At 48.8% G+C, this 15,935-nt stretch overlaps 1 protein-coding gene and 1 long non-coding RNA gene across 3 annotated transcripts in view; one reads left to right on the plus strand and one right to left on the minus strand.

The window, feature by feature from the left end:
* The window catches only part of SLC38A5 (solute carrier family 38 member 5), a 70,086-nt gene that overhangs the window by 18,830 nt on the left and 35,321 nt on the right, over positions 1–15,935 (plus strand). The gene's annotated exons all lie outside the window — the stretch shown is intronic.
* On the minus strand, positions 668–13,958 carry LOC309332643. The gene is made up of 2 exons (XR_014152277.1): positions 12,829–13,958; positions 668–841 (listed from the first exon to the last, which is right to left on the minus strand). It is a non-coding gene; the product is annotated as an uncharacterized lncRNA (long non-coding RNA).

Here is a 15,935-nt window from a genome sequence, read left to right on the forward strand (position 1 = left end):
GGCGCAAGAGCCCGAGCCGTCGGGCATTGCCGGAGTTGCGAGGGGAGGGAAGGAAATCGCCCTTGGAACAAAACTCCCAAGTTTGGGGTGGGTTGGCGGGCGAGGATCAAGATGTGGCCAGAAGGGGGTTAGTTGAGAGGAGGCGGATCGTGGTGGGTGGCGGCGCGCATCGTGGGCAGGCCGGGTCCTCGTCGGTGGGCTTGGCTGGCAGCGCAGGGGTTAAACCGAGAGGGGACCCCCCCCCCTTTTGGAGGCCTCTGCTGGGAAGCGGCGGCTTGCAAGGAGGAGGGGGGAGACCAGCTCGTCAGGCTCTGCTCGCGTGTCGCTCCAGACCCGTGTGAAAGGGGCTTGTTGTGGTGCCCAGAGGCGCGTGGGCCGTTGCCACGTGGGCTCCCAAAGGCGATGCAGGCGGACGGGGCCCCGGGAGGTGTCTCCGGGACTGCGATCGGATCACATCAGAGTTTAAAAAAAGGGGGAGGATAATAAGAATAATAATCCATGCAGAAACGAGGCGGTGGCAGCAGCAGAAAAAAGTAACGCAGAGTAGCCATTTGTGTGTGTTAAAAAGCCAGGTGTCCTGGATTCAAATCCTGCACAGTTTGAAGAAAGGGGCATGGAGGGGACTTGGAGTAGTGTGGGGGTCAGCGGGCAAGAACGACTGTTCCTGGGCAGCAGCACATATATCTGTTTATTATTCACTTCTCTTGAGTGTAAAAAACCAAACGTCAATGCGGTTTTAAAACCACAACATCGCACTTACTGTCCTCAATTGCAAACTCCTGGTTGTACATCCTCCTGCAAAATGGATTAGAATTCCTTCTTTATGTATGGATCTGAAAGGCTAAAAAAATTGGGGTACAATCAACCAACATTAATAAAGTCCTGTTGCAATGCAAAAGTGGCTAATTTTTTTGCTGGATCATGCCCCCTAATCATTACTACCATACAGTGTAGCCCCATGTTTAAAGATCTCAAACTGCAATCCAACACTCTTTTTAGGGAGTTTGAGCTGTTTTTGCTTCTGAGTAGTCCTGCTTTGTTGGGATTTTGCTGTAAGGGTAGCTAGTCCTCATGAAGTGGCCCTGTTTGGGATCTCCCTCAGTGGAGGGTGGGATCTTGTTGTGGAAGCTGAGAAGAGCAATTCCAAAGGATCTGGGGAAGCCTTTCACCTGTTCAACGGGTGTCTTATTTATTGACAGATCAGATTTCTTATGCGCCCTCCACTATGAGGTCTCAGAAATGAGTTGCGACAATGCAGTGGTACCTCAGGTTACATACGCTTCAGGTTATACACTCCGCTAATCCAGAAATAGTGCTTCAGGTTAAGAACTTTGCTTCAGGATAAGAACAGAAATCGTGCTCTGGCAGCGAGGCAGCAGCAGGAGGCCCCATTAGCTAAAGTGGTGCTTCAGGTTAAGAACAGTTTCAGGTTAAGAACAGACCTCCGGGACGAATTAAATACTTAACCTGAGGTACCACTGTATAATAATACAATATTAAAATCAATTTGCAACAGATTAGTAAACAGTTGAAACAATTTGCATCTGAAGAATAGGATGGGGCCTAAAAAATAAAACTCATCTGTGAAAGGCCAGGGCAAAGAGATGCATCTTCAATAAATGTCGAATACTATACCACAGGGGTGCCCAAACTTTTTTCAAAGAGGGCCATGTTTGATGAAGTGAACATGCATGTTGAGCTTTCTTTTACAATTTCACTCCAGGACATATACTGCCACAGGGGCTGGATTAAATCGACCAGCGGGCTGGATTAGGCCTCCAAAACAGATTTTGAACATGCCTGCTATACCATGAAGGTGACAGATGCATCTCTGTGAGAAGTGAATCTCACAGTTTAGGGGGCGCTACTCGGTCCCTGCGGACGACTCTGGGGTTGCAGCGCTCATCTCGCTTTATTGGCCGTGGGAGCCGGTGTACAGCTTCCGGGTCATGTGGCCAGCATGACTAAGCCGCTTCTGGCGAACCAGAGCAGTGCACGGAAATGCCGTTTACCTTCCCGCCAGAGCGGTACCTATTTATCTACTTGCACTTTGACGTGCTTTCGAACTGCTAGGTTGGCAGAAGAAGGGACCGAGCAACGGGAGCTCACCCTGTTGCAGGGATTCGAACCACTGACCTTCCGATTGGCAAGCCCTAGGCTTTGTGGTTTAGACCTGCTATTTCTGGTGTGTGTGTGTGTGCGCACGCGTGTGTGCCATTTCCTTAACTCTTGGACACAGGAACTTGCAGCACATGGCCCAAATCCATCTGGCCACCTCCTCCAAGCACTGAACCACTTCCCATTCAGATGGAACAGAGGGATGGAGCTGGGTGCCAACTGCGTACTGATGGCACCTCATCCCAAATCTGATGACAGGTCCCAGTGGCTTTGGGCAGATGTTAAATAGCATGGGGGACGAGATGGAGCCTTTGGGGTTCCATAGGGCGGTTCCCAAGGTGCAGAACACCTTGCCTCCTCTCCGCACCCATAATTGTTTTCTGAAAAGGGCTTTGAAGGTAGGAGTGGAACTGCAGTGTAGAAGCACCCACAACACCCACTTTCTAGTAGGATCTCATGGTCACACTTCCCCATCTCTCTGCAAATGCCATCAAGCAGAATGAACAAGGTATTTTCAGCGAAACTGGTCTGAAATGGGTCTGAGCATACCTGAAGCTGGGCTGCAACCACTGCCTTGAATAAGGTAAAGGTAAACAAGAGTATGCCATGTTAGTTCTTGGATTCAGCCTCATTTACTTTTTATATGGTAAGGTAAAGGGACCCCTGACCATTAGGTCCAGTCATGATCGACTCTGGGGTTGTGGTGCTCATCTCGCTTTATTGGCCGAGGGAGCCTGCGTACAGCTTCCGGGTCATGTGGCCAGCATGACTAAGCTGCTTCTGGCAAACCAGAGCAGCGCACGGAAACTCCGTTTACCTTCCCGCCGGAGCAGTACCTATTTATCTACTTGCACTTTGACATGCTTTCGTACTGCTAGGTGGGCAGGAGCAGGGACCGAGCAACGGGAGCTCACCCCATCGCGGGGATTCGAACCGCCGACCTTCTGATCAGCCAGTCCTAGGCTCTGTGGTTGTCCGGAGTTTTGGGCTGGGTTGCCATCAGTATGCCGATGACACCCAACTCTATCTGTTGATGGATGGCCATCCTGACTCGGCCCCCGATACACTGGCGAGATGTTTGGAAGCTGTGGCTGGATGGTTACGTGGGAGCCGGTTGAAGTTAAATCCTTCGAAGACAGAGGTCCTCTGGCTGGGGCGGGATGATATGGGATTGAGGGGGCAACTCCCATCTCTTGCGGGGGTGCAACTAGTGCCAGCACCGTCCGTTAAGAGTTTGGGTGTAATCTTCGATACCTCCCTCTCTATGGAGGCGCAGATTACAGCTATAACAAAGGCGGCATTTTTTCATCTCCGCCAAGCTAAGCAGTTGGCCCCTTATCTCTCTCGCCCTGACCTAGCCACTGTGATCCATGCGACGGTCACCTCCAGACTGGATTATTGTAACTCGCTCTACGTGGGGCTGCCCTTAAGACTGACCCAGAAACTCCAGCGGGTGCAGAATGCTGCAGCGAGACTCCTTATGGGGTCTTCGCTGCGAGATCACATTCAACCGGTACTATACCAGCTGCACTGGCTCCCGGTGGAGTACAGGATCAGGTTTAAGGTGCTGGTTTTAACCTTTAAAGCCCTATACGGCCTAGGACCCTCGTACCTACGGGACCGCCTCTCCTGGTATGCCCCACAGAGAAACCTACGGTCTGCAAATAATAACATCCTCAAGGTCCCAGGCCTCAGAGAGGTTAGGCTGGCCTCAACTAGAGCCAGGGCCTTCTCGGCTGCGGCTCCAATCTGGTGGAACGCTCTGTCACAAGAGACTAGGGCCCTGCGGGACCTGACATCCTTCCGCAGGGCCTGCAAGACAGAGTTGTTCCACCAGGCCTTTGGTCAGGGCGCAGCCTGACTCCCTCCTCTGGCAACCTGCTTAGAATCTTGCTTAATTAGTTGCCATTAATTTGATTTTAATTGATTTTATAATGTAATATTTTTAGAATGTGTGAATATTTGATTGTTTGATTGTTGATTGTTGTTAGCCGCCCTGAGCCCGGCTTCGGCTGGGGAGGGCGGGATATAAATAAAATTTATTATTTATTATTATTATTATTATTAACCCACAGCGCCACCCACGTCCCTTACTGCTTTGAATACCTTGCCCCAAAAAGAGGATATTTGCCACTGGGTGACGGCTCCCATTACTCCAGTGAAACATTCCTTGGATCCACCCAGGCCCGCCCCGCCCCCCCTTTAAGCTACCAAGTTGAGTGAAGATTGAGAGGGCAGGTGTTCGGCCTCTTAAACATTAGGATTGCTCTACTTGGCATGGATTAATTAACCCTTAATATCCTTCAAGCATTTTGTCATGTGATCACTAAAAGGGGTTGTTTCTGCAGCTTTTCAGAGCATAATTATGGGTAGAGGGTGACATTTGTCCAGTCTCTTAGGCAGGCTAAAATGGCAGACTTCTGGGTAGGATGAAAAGGCAGCAAAATGTAGGTTTTTTGATTATATTTTGTATTTTCTGCAGCAAGTACCAAATATTTTGGGCTAATGCAGACTTCCTTCTCTTTCTCTCCTGCTCTGCTTCCATCTGATCATCCTGCATCTCTGATTTAGGATGATATTTATTTTTAAACCTGGATGCTTATCAACCCCTTTCCTCATTCTGAAATGGGAACCGCCACAGTTCAAGTATTGCCTGGAGGAACTGCTGGTTCAGACATGCACCTGTAATATATCTGCACACATCTCCACCCTTGGTGACTGGCTACTGAACGTGTGAACTGACTCCCATCGGAGACATCCTTATGTCTGAAATGATGTGAGGGGAAGCTAAGAGTTCTGCCTGTGGCTTCCAGTGTGATGGCTCATGCGCTCGGTGCAAGACAACCCTAGATTGTGCAGCCCTGAGTGCATGTGTGAACCAGCCCTTGGCTGGCACCTGAGTGCTGTGACGGAGCAGACTCCACTGAAAAGTGTTGGGCGTGAGGTGATGTGGGCATTGTAACTCTGGTGTCAGATCTTTGGCAGCCCTTTTTCGCCTACACGGCACTGGTGCTGTCATCAAACGAGGAGCACGCAATGGGTAGAACAGCTGTGACGTGCCTCAGAGTAGCATTCTTTCCCGATTCCTGCAAGTTGCAGCCTGGGCTCAGTGGAAAACAGCCTTGCAAGGTTGTCAGTCTGCCTTTGGATTAGAGCCGATGGCCCCTAGAGGCCATGGATACCATTCCCTGCCTCCTGAGCCAGCCAGGATCATTTTGGAACCACCTGGAAAGGTACCAAACTCTGTGTGTCTCAGTCAGTCCCATCTCTCCCACCCCCGAATCCTGGCAGGATTGCTCATATATCAGTGCCCACGTGTCTGTGCCCTTTTCCCATTTGCAATCTTTTCCCAGGCTTGGAGCCCACACAGATCACCCTGTTTTTATCTCTGGGCACGAAGGCTTTGCGTGTCTTCTCCTGGGACGGAGAACTGGGTCTGCAGTCCCTACTAGGGAGGGTGGCAATGGAAGGGGAGCTTTTCCGCACAGCTGGTCTTAATGTCTCCTGTTTCCCGCTGCTTCAGAGAAGGAGAGCGCATGTCGTCTTCTCCCGGGTTCGGCCCTGAGTGGCGCGAGTCCTTCTGGCCGAGCCCGTGTGCCCACAATTGCATGGGGGAAACGGAAGGAGGAAGGGGGTGGGAGGCAGCTGGAAGCAATTTCCGCGTTTCCCAGCACCCCCATCTGGATGGTGACCAGAATAGCTGTGGCTTCCTTTGTGAAGGGCTTGGCTGGGAAACAAGGCATGTGGGAACTAGTTCAGGCAGCAGCAGGGCTGGGATAGATGCTGGTACTGGGCCCCAGACAGCTGCTGCCCGTTGTTGAGTGCTCTCTGCATAAGATAGCATATGGATTTGGGAGGGTGTGAAATTTGCACATGTTTCAGGGCTTGTGCTTGGTTGGGCAGTGGTGCTTTTTAAACATGTCCTCCCCTCTTGAACTTCCCTTTGCTGTTGCCACAGACAGCTCTTGGCTTCCTCTTCCTCCTCCACTACCCCTCACTCCCACCCCATGGTGCTTTGCCATGTGTTAATCTGGGGCGAGGGGGGGAGAGGATGGCTGTATGTGTCGTGTGTGTCTCTATTAATTGGACTATGCACATTAATACAGCGGACGCTTGGGTTGCGAATATGATCCATGCGGGATGCACGTTCACAACCCGCAGCGGCGCATCTGCGCACACATGGGTTGTGATTCGGCGCTCATGCGCAAAGCACGATTTAACACTTCTGCGCATGCACGACCCCCAAAACCCGGAAGTAACCCGTTCTGGTACTTCCGGGTTTTGGCGGGGCCATAATCCGAAAAAATGCAACCTGAATCATCTGTAACCTGAGGTATGGACTGTACACAAAACGTGGCTCCTCTACGAGATGTCTGTAGGGTGGCAACACAAGAACGGGCCTTTTCTGTGGTGGCTCCCTACTTGTGGCATGCTCTCCCCAGGGGGGCTTGCCTGGCACCTTCCTTACATATCTTTATGCCCTGCAAAAAAAGTTCCTCTTCAGCCAGGCCTTTGGCTGATGAAACATTCTCTATGGCCTTTTAATTGTGTTGGGGGTGGTGGTTGTGAGTTTGTTTTTGCTCTTGTTCTTGTTCGTAGTATGTACTTTTGTATTTTTATGTTGTGATCTTTGGATTAAGGGCAGTACAGTGGTGCCTCGCAAGACGAAATTAATCCGTTCCATGAGGCTCTTCGTATAGCGTTTTTTTTGTCTTGCGAAGCAAGCCCATTGACGGCTTAGCGGATTAGCGCTATTAGCGGTTTAGCGGCTTTTAGCGGATCAGCTGATAAGCGGCTTAGGGCTTAGGAAAAGGGGGGGAAAGGGAAAAAACCCCGCAGGAACTCGCAAGACATTTTCGTCTTGCGAAGCAAGCCCATAGGGAAATTTGTTTTGCGAAGCGCCTCCAAAACGGAAAACCCTTTCGTCTAGCGGGTTTTCCGTCTTGCGAGGCGTTCGTCTTGCGGGGCACCACTGTATGCAAGTTTAACCAATAATAATACTAATAACATACCCTAAGTTCCACACCAAGGAAATCCATGTTCCGGATGCAGGACCGTGTTGTGCAAATCTGCATTTTTTTTATAGAAAAAAATTAAATTTTTTTGCTTGCCTGTTTGCTCATTATATTCATTAGTTGCCTCTAGATGTTTTGACCGCACTGCCCATCAGCCCTTCAAGGGCAGCAGGTTGGGGGCAGGCTGGTCTAAGTTAGCGAGGTGACCAGTTTTAAAACAATACAAGACAGTTAAAACAGTTTCAAAACAATACAAGACAATCAGTGCTTTTTCCCTTGGGGGTACTCAAGGGTTCGCATTACCGGCACCACCAACGTTAAAAGTGTGGCACTTGCTGTATCAACTTCATGGTGAGTACTGGAACATATATATATATATTTAAAAAGCACTGAATACAATCAAATAACAGTACGCAAACCCAGTAAAACAACCATATCTGAGGAGCGAACAACTTAATTCCAGTGATGGTCATTGTATCCGCCGGCAGGCAGACTTCAGGTTTCTGGGAATCTGTTTCGTTTTGTTACTCCAGGGGTGAGGAAACTTTTTGGCCCAGGGGCTGGATCGTTATCTGGGCCACCTTTGATAAGGGAGGACAGAACAGCCTCATATCAATTACGGTAACTGATGCCATCATGATGTCAGGTGATTGACAGGTGTGTTGTCCCACCCACCTGCCAGAACTTTAATTGAAATTGCTCTGGAAACAGAGCTTCCTTCCTTCCTTTTTCTTGTTTGGTCGTGTCCGACTCTTCGTGACCCCATGGACCAGAGCATGCCAGGCACTCCTGTCTTCCACTGCCTCCCGCAGTTTGGTCAGACTCATGTTTGCAGCTTCGAGAACACTGTCCAACCATCTCGTCCTCTGTCGTCCCCTTCTCCTTGTGCCCTCCATCTTTCCCAGCATCAGGGTCTTTTCCAGGGAGTCTTCTCTTCTCATGAGGTGGCCAGAGTATTGGAGCCTCAGCTTCAGGATCTGTCCTTCCAGTGAGCACCCAGGGCTGATTTCCTTAAGAATGGAGAGGTTTGATCTTCTTGCAGTCGATGGGACTCGCAAGAGTCTCCTCCAGCACCATAATTCAAATTCACCATAATTCCTTCCTTTTTAGCAGCAATTTAAATGAAAATCACTTCATGCTATTGGACAGGGGATAGGAAGGCACCTTGCTCCAGCAAAGGAGCAGCTGGTCCCAGTTATTCCTTCGCAGCCACATGGGTCCCAGACTTGATGTCCCTGGTCCACCCACCCACCCACCCCATAGCATGGGAGGGTCCGTCCAGAGAAGAGTTTGGATGCTAGCAGGCCCCTGGGGTGACGGTATAAATCGGCTCCTGTTCCCTTAAGGCTAATGCCCACCTGCCTCTCTGGCTGGGGTTTTTGGTTTGTGTTGTTGATTTCAATATGACACAGTTTTGGAGTCGGGCTGCACACATTCCTGGGTAGATTAACCTACTAAATGAAAGCTTTAAGGCTGCAAATCTGTACACGCTTTTCCTGGAAGTAAACCCCCTCAAACACAGTGTGGCTTACTAGGAAGCAAGTGTTCATAAGATTGCATAACTTAAACTGTGTGCTCCTTTTTTCTTTTTTTCCCTTTTAGCTTCTGGTGTGACTTGAGCAATACTTTTTTATTTTGAAGGTGGTCCCTCGGCGCCTTCCTCCTGACAAAGACTGTCAATAACTTTTCCTCATTAAGCTGCAAATGATTTTAACGCTTCCCTTAATGTCACCCCAAAAGCACCTATGTAGTTTTTAGCAAAATGCAAATGTTGGTTAGTGACTCCAAATGGAAAGATCTTAGGAAATACTTTGCTGTCCTGTTTTGAAAGGCCTGGACCATTCCTTGTAGTGAAAGGGGGAGTCAGGTTGAGTGGCTTAAACACAGGGCTCACCTTGCTTGTTTTTGTGCATTAGTTTTTGTGCAGCGCACACACAAAATTAACCTATTTTTGGCATTGGAAAGAGTACAGTCATACCTCTGGTTGCGAACGTGATCCGTGCGGGAGGCATGTTCACAACCCACAGCATTCGCAGCCTGAAGCGCCGCGTGCTCATGTGCGTGGCGCGATTTAACACTTCTGCGCATGACGTCATTTTGTGCTTCTGCACATGCGTGAGTGCCGCAACACAGAAGTAGCCCGTTCCAGTACTTCTGGGTTTGGCGCATTCCGCAACCCGAAAACGCGCAACCCGCAGCGTTCGTAACCCAAGGTATGACTAGGACTTTTCTGGTTTTGTTTTGCCTTAGATGAAGCAGGCATCAATTAAGCGTTCTATAACATGCTTAAAAAATGAAGTGTGTTATTTTTCCATCTACAGTGGTACCTCGGGTTACAGACTCCGCTAACCCAGAAATAGTGCTTCAGGTTAAGAACTTTGCTTCAGGATGAGAACAGAAATCGTGCTCCGGCGGTGCGGCAGCAGCAGGAGGCCCCATTAGCTAAAGTGGTGCTTCAGGTTAAGAACAGTTTCAGGTTAAGAATGGACCTCCGGAACGAATTAAGTATTTAACCCGAGGTACCACTGTATATTCCAAAAGCTTAAGTGCCTTGATGCTTCCATTGACTGCATGTTCACAGAGGTTGCCTCACACTTCAGTCTCTATTCCTGGGAATCTGGATGCATTTCTGCACAGCTGGTCTGTTTCTCCTCCTGATGTTGTGGACTCACATTCAGCACACCTGACAGTTCACCTATACAGTACTATGCCTGGATGCAGAATGCCTTCGCGATTCACAAGAATTCAGCATGTCAATTCAAATCTGGCTTTTGAAACAGGGAGCTGGATTTTGACAGTGTTGTCTTCTGCTTTAAAGCAACGCAAGTTTCTAGTTCTCATGTTTGCTTTTTGGTGGGGAAGGGGACAATTCAAAACACGTAGGAGATAGTTTATAGGAGTGCAGCGGTGTCTTGCAATGCTATCAGCAACAACAAACTACATCTTGCCTCGAGGTGGCTAAGCCCACAGTTGGCAGACTTTTTCTCACTCCCCACCTCACTACCGATTTTGGCAGTGGTGACAAAAACAATTTCTTTAAAAGTAGATACATAATGGGGTGGGGTGAAACTGAGTGTCTTGAAGAGGGTGCAGATCCCCTCTATTCCAGTTATCAAATTGATCATTTATTGAGTTGGGGGGGGGAATAACCTCACCTCCTGAGCTGAACTGCACAGATTAGCTGAGGTGTAGGATTGTGTGTGTCTGTGCAAAACTCGGTGTGTGGAGACTCTATGTACTCTGGAAGCATGGATTGCACACTGCCTCCACAGCCCCACCCAGGCAAGCTTGTCTCAGCAGACAGCCCCACACTGGATTTGACCAGGACCCTCATGTAAAAGTCCAATCTTGGTATGCCTAAATATCTTGGTTGTGTTCAAGATTCTTTTTTTTAATTTTTAGGTAGGTTTTAAAAAAAAATCATAATTCCAGACCTGCCCCTTTTCCCTAATTGAAAATCTGGGACAGGCATACTGAAGAGAGACTTTTTTATTTTGCTATTACAGTGGTACCTTGGGTTACATATGCTTCAGGTTACAGACTCCGCTAACCCAGAAATAGTACCTCGGGTTAAGAACTTTACCTCAGGATGAGAACAGAAATCATGCGGTAGCAGCGGGAGGCCCCATTAGCTAAAGTGGTACCTCAGGTTAAGAATGGACATCCGGAACGAATTAAGTACTTAACCCGAAGAACCACTGTATTTATTTTTTCAGTCTAAACCACTGAGCCTAGGGCTTGCCGATCGGAAGGTCGGTGGTTCAAATCCTCACAACGGGTTGAGCTCCTGTTCCTCGGTCCCTGCTCCTGCCAACCTAGAAGTTCGAAAGCACGCCAAAAAGTGCAAGTAGATAAATAGGTACTGCTCCAGCGGGAAGGTAAACGGTGTTTCCGTGCGCTGCTCTGGTTTTGCCAGAAACGGCTTAGTCATGCTGGCAACATGACCCAGAAAAAACTGCGGACAAACGTCTGCTCCCTTGGCCTATAGAGCAAGATGAGTGCCGCAACCCCAGAGTCGTTTGCGACTGGACTTAAGTGTCAGGGGTCCTTTACCTTTTTTTTTTTTTTTTTAAGCCTTTGTAAAACTGCAATGTCCACAGCGTCATTGCAAGGGAGGAGGAGGCAGAGAAAACCAAGACAACTTGGCCACATCACAGTGAGCCTGTTGGCCGTGCCCTTGTGACTTCTGGTTCCGGGGGACACCGGTGGCGCCTGGCTATGGGCCTCAAACGCAGGAAATGTTCCTTTCCCACCCCTTCCTGGCTTTGATCACCATCTCCAGTGCAGGTTGCTTGGACTGGAGAGGCGTGAAGTTAGTAGACCTGCCCGGCAAGGTTGTGCAAACACGCAAAGCAAATATTCGGGCCCGGGAGTGTGACGTGGCCGTGTGTTCCAGCACAGACCTTCAGGACTTTGCATGGGGATCCCATGCCGTGGGGTTATGGCATTGGGAATGTGACAACTGCAGGTGTTCCCAGGCCTGTGTGATCCTGGGACACCCTCTCCTTGTGGAAAGGAGGCGCTGTTGCAGGGCCAGCGCAGCAGTAGAAGCATAACTGCTGGGGAGGTGAGGGGAGCTAGAAGTTCAACCTTCTTCCCAGTCATCATACTTGAGGAGTGCCCTGGGAACAGGCTTCCTGTGGGCTGGGTGCTGCTTCCCAGGCCAGCCACAGCAGCAGGCCAGCTCACCTTTCCCCCAGACTGCGGCTTCTGGTTACACACCCTGCGGAGGATAACGCCCATCCAGGTGTGTTTCTGGAAGAGCAGCCAAAATGGAAGAGCATGCTAATGGTAATAATAATAATAATAATAATAATAATAATAATAATAATAATACAGTGGTACACCGGGTTACAGACACTTCAGGTTACATACGCTTCAGGTTACAGACTCCAGTAACCCTGAAATAGTACCTCGGGTTAAGAACTTTGCTTCAGGATGAGAACAGAAATCGTGCTCCGGCGGTGCAGCAGCAGTGGGAGGCCCCATTAGCTAAAGTGGTGCTTCAGGTTAAGAACGGACCTCTGAAATGAATTAAGTTCTTAACCCGAGGTACCACTGTAATAATAGTAATAGTAATAATAGTAATAATAGTAATAATAATAATAATAATAATAATAATAATATGACATGCCAGGAAAAAGGGGCAGCAGCCCTTTGTTTTGGAGGGGAAATAACCCAGGACTGGGGACGGAAGGATCTGTGCCTTAGGGTTCTCCCAGTTTCTCATACACCATTTCCAATCATAAATCCAGTTCTCCACATTTCTAAATCTTTCAGCATTTGAGTGGAGATTTTCCCTACTAAACATGTTTGTGTGCAGCTTTGACTAATAAGCACATTTTTGCAAGCGATTTCCCCTAATGCAATGCCTTTTGTGCGTTATTTTCACTAATACATTTATTTTTATGAGCTCTTTTAAACCAATATATTTCTGTGCGCATTACTTGGCCAAAGAGCTGCATTGCAAAATTCAGGTTGTTTCTGTGGGTAGCTGCGTTCCAGTCCTCGGACGGTTTCAAAAAGTGCAGATTTCATAAGATTCACCTTTTAATGTGGACTGAATCAATTTTCTCCCCCAGGACTCTAGAAGTTATGGCTTTCTAATTTCCCTGCGTTTAAAGGCCTGTGGGTGCGCGACACCTAACTTGGCTTCTGGCCACCTTCCCCTATCCTAGTGGCCCCATTCCCTTACCTGAGCCAGGGTAAAAATCCAGGTGTTCTGCATCTTTCTGTGGGAACGTAGCGTTGAGCTAAGGATGCGGTTGGAGATCAAGGCAGCAGCCAGACATCTCCATTGCCGCTTCTGCCCCACCCAGCCTCCAGAGCACTTTCCCAGGTGCGGGCAACAGCGTTAACCCTTCCGTTTCTTGGTTCCGGAGACTCCGGCTTTGCAGAAAGGTGATTGTCTTTTCTCGCAGGGGCAAGGATCTTTTTCCAGCCTGGGGAGCCACATTCCCACCAGGGCAACATTCCCACCAGCGGGGCAGGGGCGGCCTCAAGGTGAAATTGCGAAGGTGGGAGGTGGCGCCAAGGCCCTAACGGCTTCGCTTTGGGATGACACTGCCTTTGATCCCCATCTGTTCTGCCAAAACATGCACCCATCTTGTGTCTCGCCCCCGTACCACCAGCATCGGGGAACCGGTGCCAATATGAGGGAGTGGTGTGACTTGTCAGCATTAATGCAATATTCTGTAGGGTGTGGTTGGTTTGGGGGAAATGGGGGGAAGCCTAAGAGCGGGGAAGCATGCCTGGCCTCGCCTCCCCTTTTGCACTGCCTGAGACAGCAGCCTCAGTTACACAGGGCCTCAGATACGGCTTTGCCAGCTGTCCGGGGTAAAGACCAACCCCGCCACCTGCTTTCGTGCCTTTCATAGCAGCTTGATCTACAGCAGCCTTTCTCAACCTGTGGGTCCCCAGATGTTGTTGGACTACAACTCCCATCACCCCTAGCTAGCAAGGCCAGAGCTTAGGGATGATGGGAGCTGTAGTCCAACAACATCTGGGGACCCACAGGTTGAGAACCGCTAAAAGGAATTAACGAATGGAAAACATTTTCCACTGTGTCTACTCAAAAGCAAGTCCTGCCAAGTCCAGTGGACCTTACTTACTCCCAGGTGCAGAGTGGTTAGGATGGCAGCCGTTATTGTGTGGCCGTGATGGTTGTTTCCTGGGAAAGGCTGTTAAAGACACAGCTTCAGTAGCCAACTGAAAGGCCGGCAGCTAGGCATGGATGAACCTGTTCTGTTCTACTTCCCTCAGTTTCACATTTTTCTACTGTTAAGTTTAGTTTGGCCCTGTTTCCGCAGTATGTTGGTGATTTATTTTTTTAAGGCTTCACATTAATTCATTCACATTTTCCTTAAAAGGTTTTGTGTGCAGTTTTGCCCACCGTACATTTACTTATTGGAAAGCTGTATCCCCTAATATAACACATTTTTGTATGTTATTTCCACTACCATATGCATTTTTGCACACACTTTTCCCTAATACATTTATTCTTGTGTGCAGTGTTTGTTTGTTTGTTTGTTTGTTTGTTTGGGAACTGCACTACAGTTGTCAGTGTTTATACTACATTTTTTTAGATTTGCCTTGAGACAGTCTTTAAACCTCTCTTGTTGACCACCAGCATTATGCTTTCCATTTTTAAGTTCGGAATAGAGTACAGTGGTACCTTGGGTTAAGTACTTATTCATTCCGGAGGTCCGTTCTTAACCTGAAGCATCACTTTAGCTAATGGGGCCTCCTGCTGCTGCCGCCCCGCAGGAGCACGATTTCTGTTCTCATCCTGAAGCAAAGTTCTTAACCTGAAGCACTATTTCTGGGTTAGCGGAGTCTGTAACCTGAAGCGTATGTAACCTGAGGTACCACTGTAGTTGCTTTGGAAGACAATCATCAGGCATCCGCACAACATGACCGGTCCAACGAAGTTGATGTTAAAGAATCATTGCTTCGAGCATCACAGAACTGCTAGGCTGTTTTGGGGAGGAAAGTTGGGAAATAAATAAGCAGAATGACTGTGTGGACAGCCCAGGATAAGTTCACCATTTATGCACTATTGCTGAATCAATGCCTGTTGCAGATCGAAACAAACAAACAAACAAAAACCCTAGTCTGGCAGGACCCTTCAGCAAAAGCTGATGTACAGTGGTGCCCCGCAAGACGAATGCCTCGCAAGACGGAAAACCCGCTAGACGAAAGGGTTTTCCGTTTTGGAGGCGCTTCGCAAAACGAATTTCCCTATGGGCTTGCTTCGCAAGACGAAAATGTCTTGCGAGTTCCTGCGGGTTTCCCCCCCTTTTCTAAGCCGCTAAGCCGCTTATCAGCTGATCCGCTAAACTGCTAATCCGCTAATAGTGCTAAGCCGCTAAGCTGTCAAAGGGCTTGCTTCGCAAGACGAAAAAACCGCAAGACGAAGAGACTCGCGGAACGGATTCTTTTCGTCTTGCGAGGCACCACTGTACATACGCAGTCTGTCCTCTCTTACCCCATGTCAGTTCACAATCCCCACCACCAGAGTTAAATGTTTTGAGCTCCCCAGGAATGAGGTCATACCGAGTCTAGAAAGTTTTCTAGCCTGGACAGGGCCTGCAGATCTCATTCCAGGAGTTAAACAGAATGCCACTCCTTGCCGCTGACGCTGCCAAGTCCAGGCCTTTTTTGCACTTGGGTCATCCGAAACATATCAGAGAAGCAAGCAACGCCATAAATCAGAAGAGGCCAAGGAGATCCAGGCTTAAGAGATCCAGGCAGCTCCCTTCTCCCAACTAACTAATGCTGCCATCCCTGGACAGGATTCCTAGTTCCCTTTTCCTCTTTTTTTGCCCTAACGGACTGTGGCTGCAGTCCTGACCACACCAAATTCAGTAAGACTTCTGAGTAGACATGATGGTCCACGTTGTGCTGTGGGTTAACTTCCCCCCCCCAAAGCTGGACATGAGACTCAGTGGTGCAGTATTGTAACTTTAGAGTCTGGACTTAATGCTGGACTTAATGGGTGGGGGCTCCTTAAATGGGAAAGTGTATTACTTCACTGAAACTAAATGGGTCTTACAGGGGTCGGTGGGGGGGGGCCTTTGTTTTGTTTCCTGCATTACTTCTGACTGAGGGCACTTCCAAATGACCTGTTAATGTTCAGCGTTCATCCTGATTGTTGTTGTTAACTAAATTTGTATGCCACCCTTCATGAAAGAAGATTAAAGGGCATTAGCTATTTAATGAGCACACTGCGTTTCCCCCTTACTTTCCTTATCACAAAAAGGCCCATCTCTTTTTTTGTGGGGCGTGTGGGTTTGTTGCACA

The sequence above is a fragment of the Podarcis erhardii genome, assembly GCF_964252035.2.
Source record: "Podarcis erhardii genome assembly, chromosome: 17".
NCBI classification, from domain to species: Eukaryota; Metazoa; Chordata; class Lepidosauria; order Squamata; family Lacertidae; genus Podarcis; species Podarcis erhardii.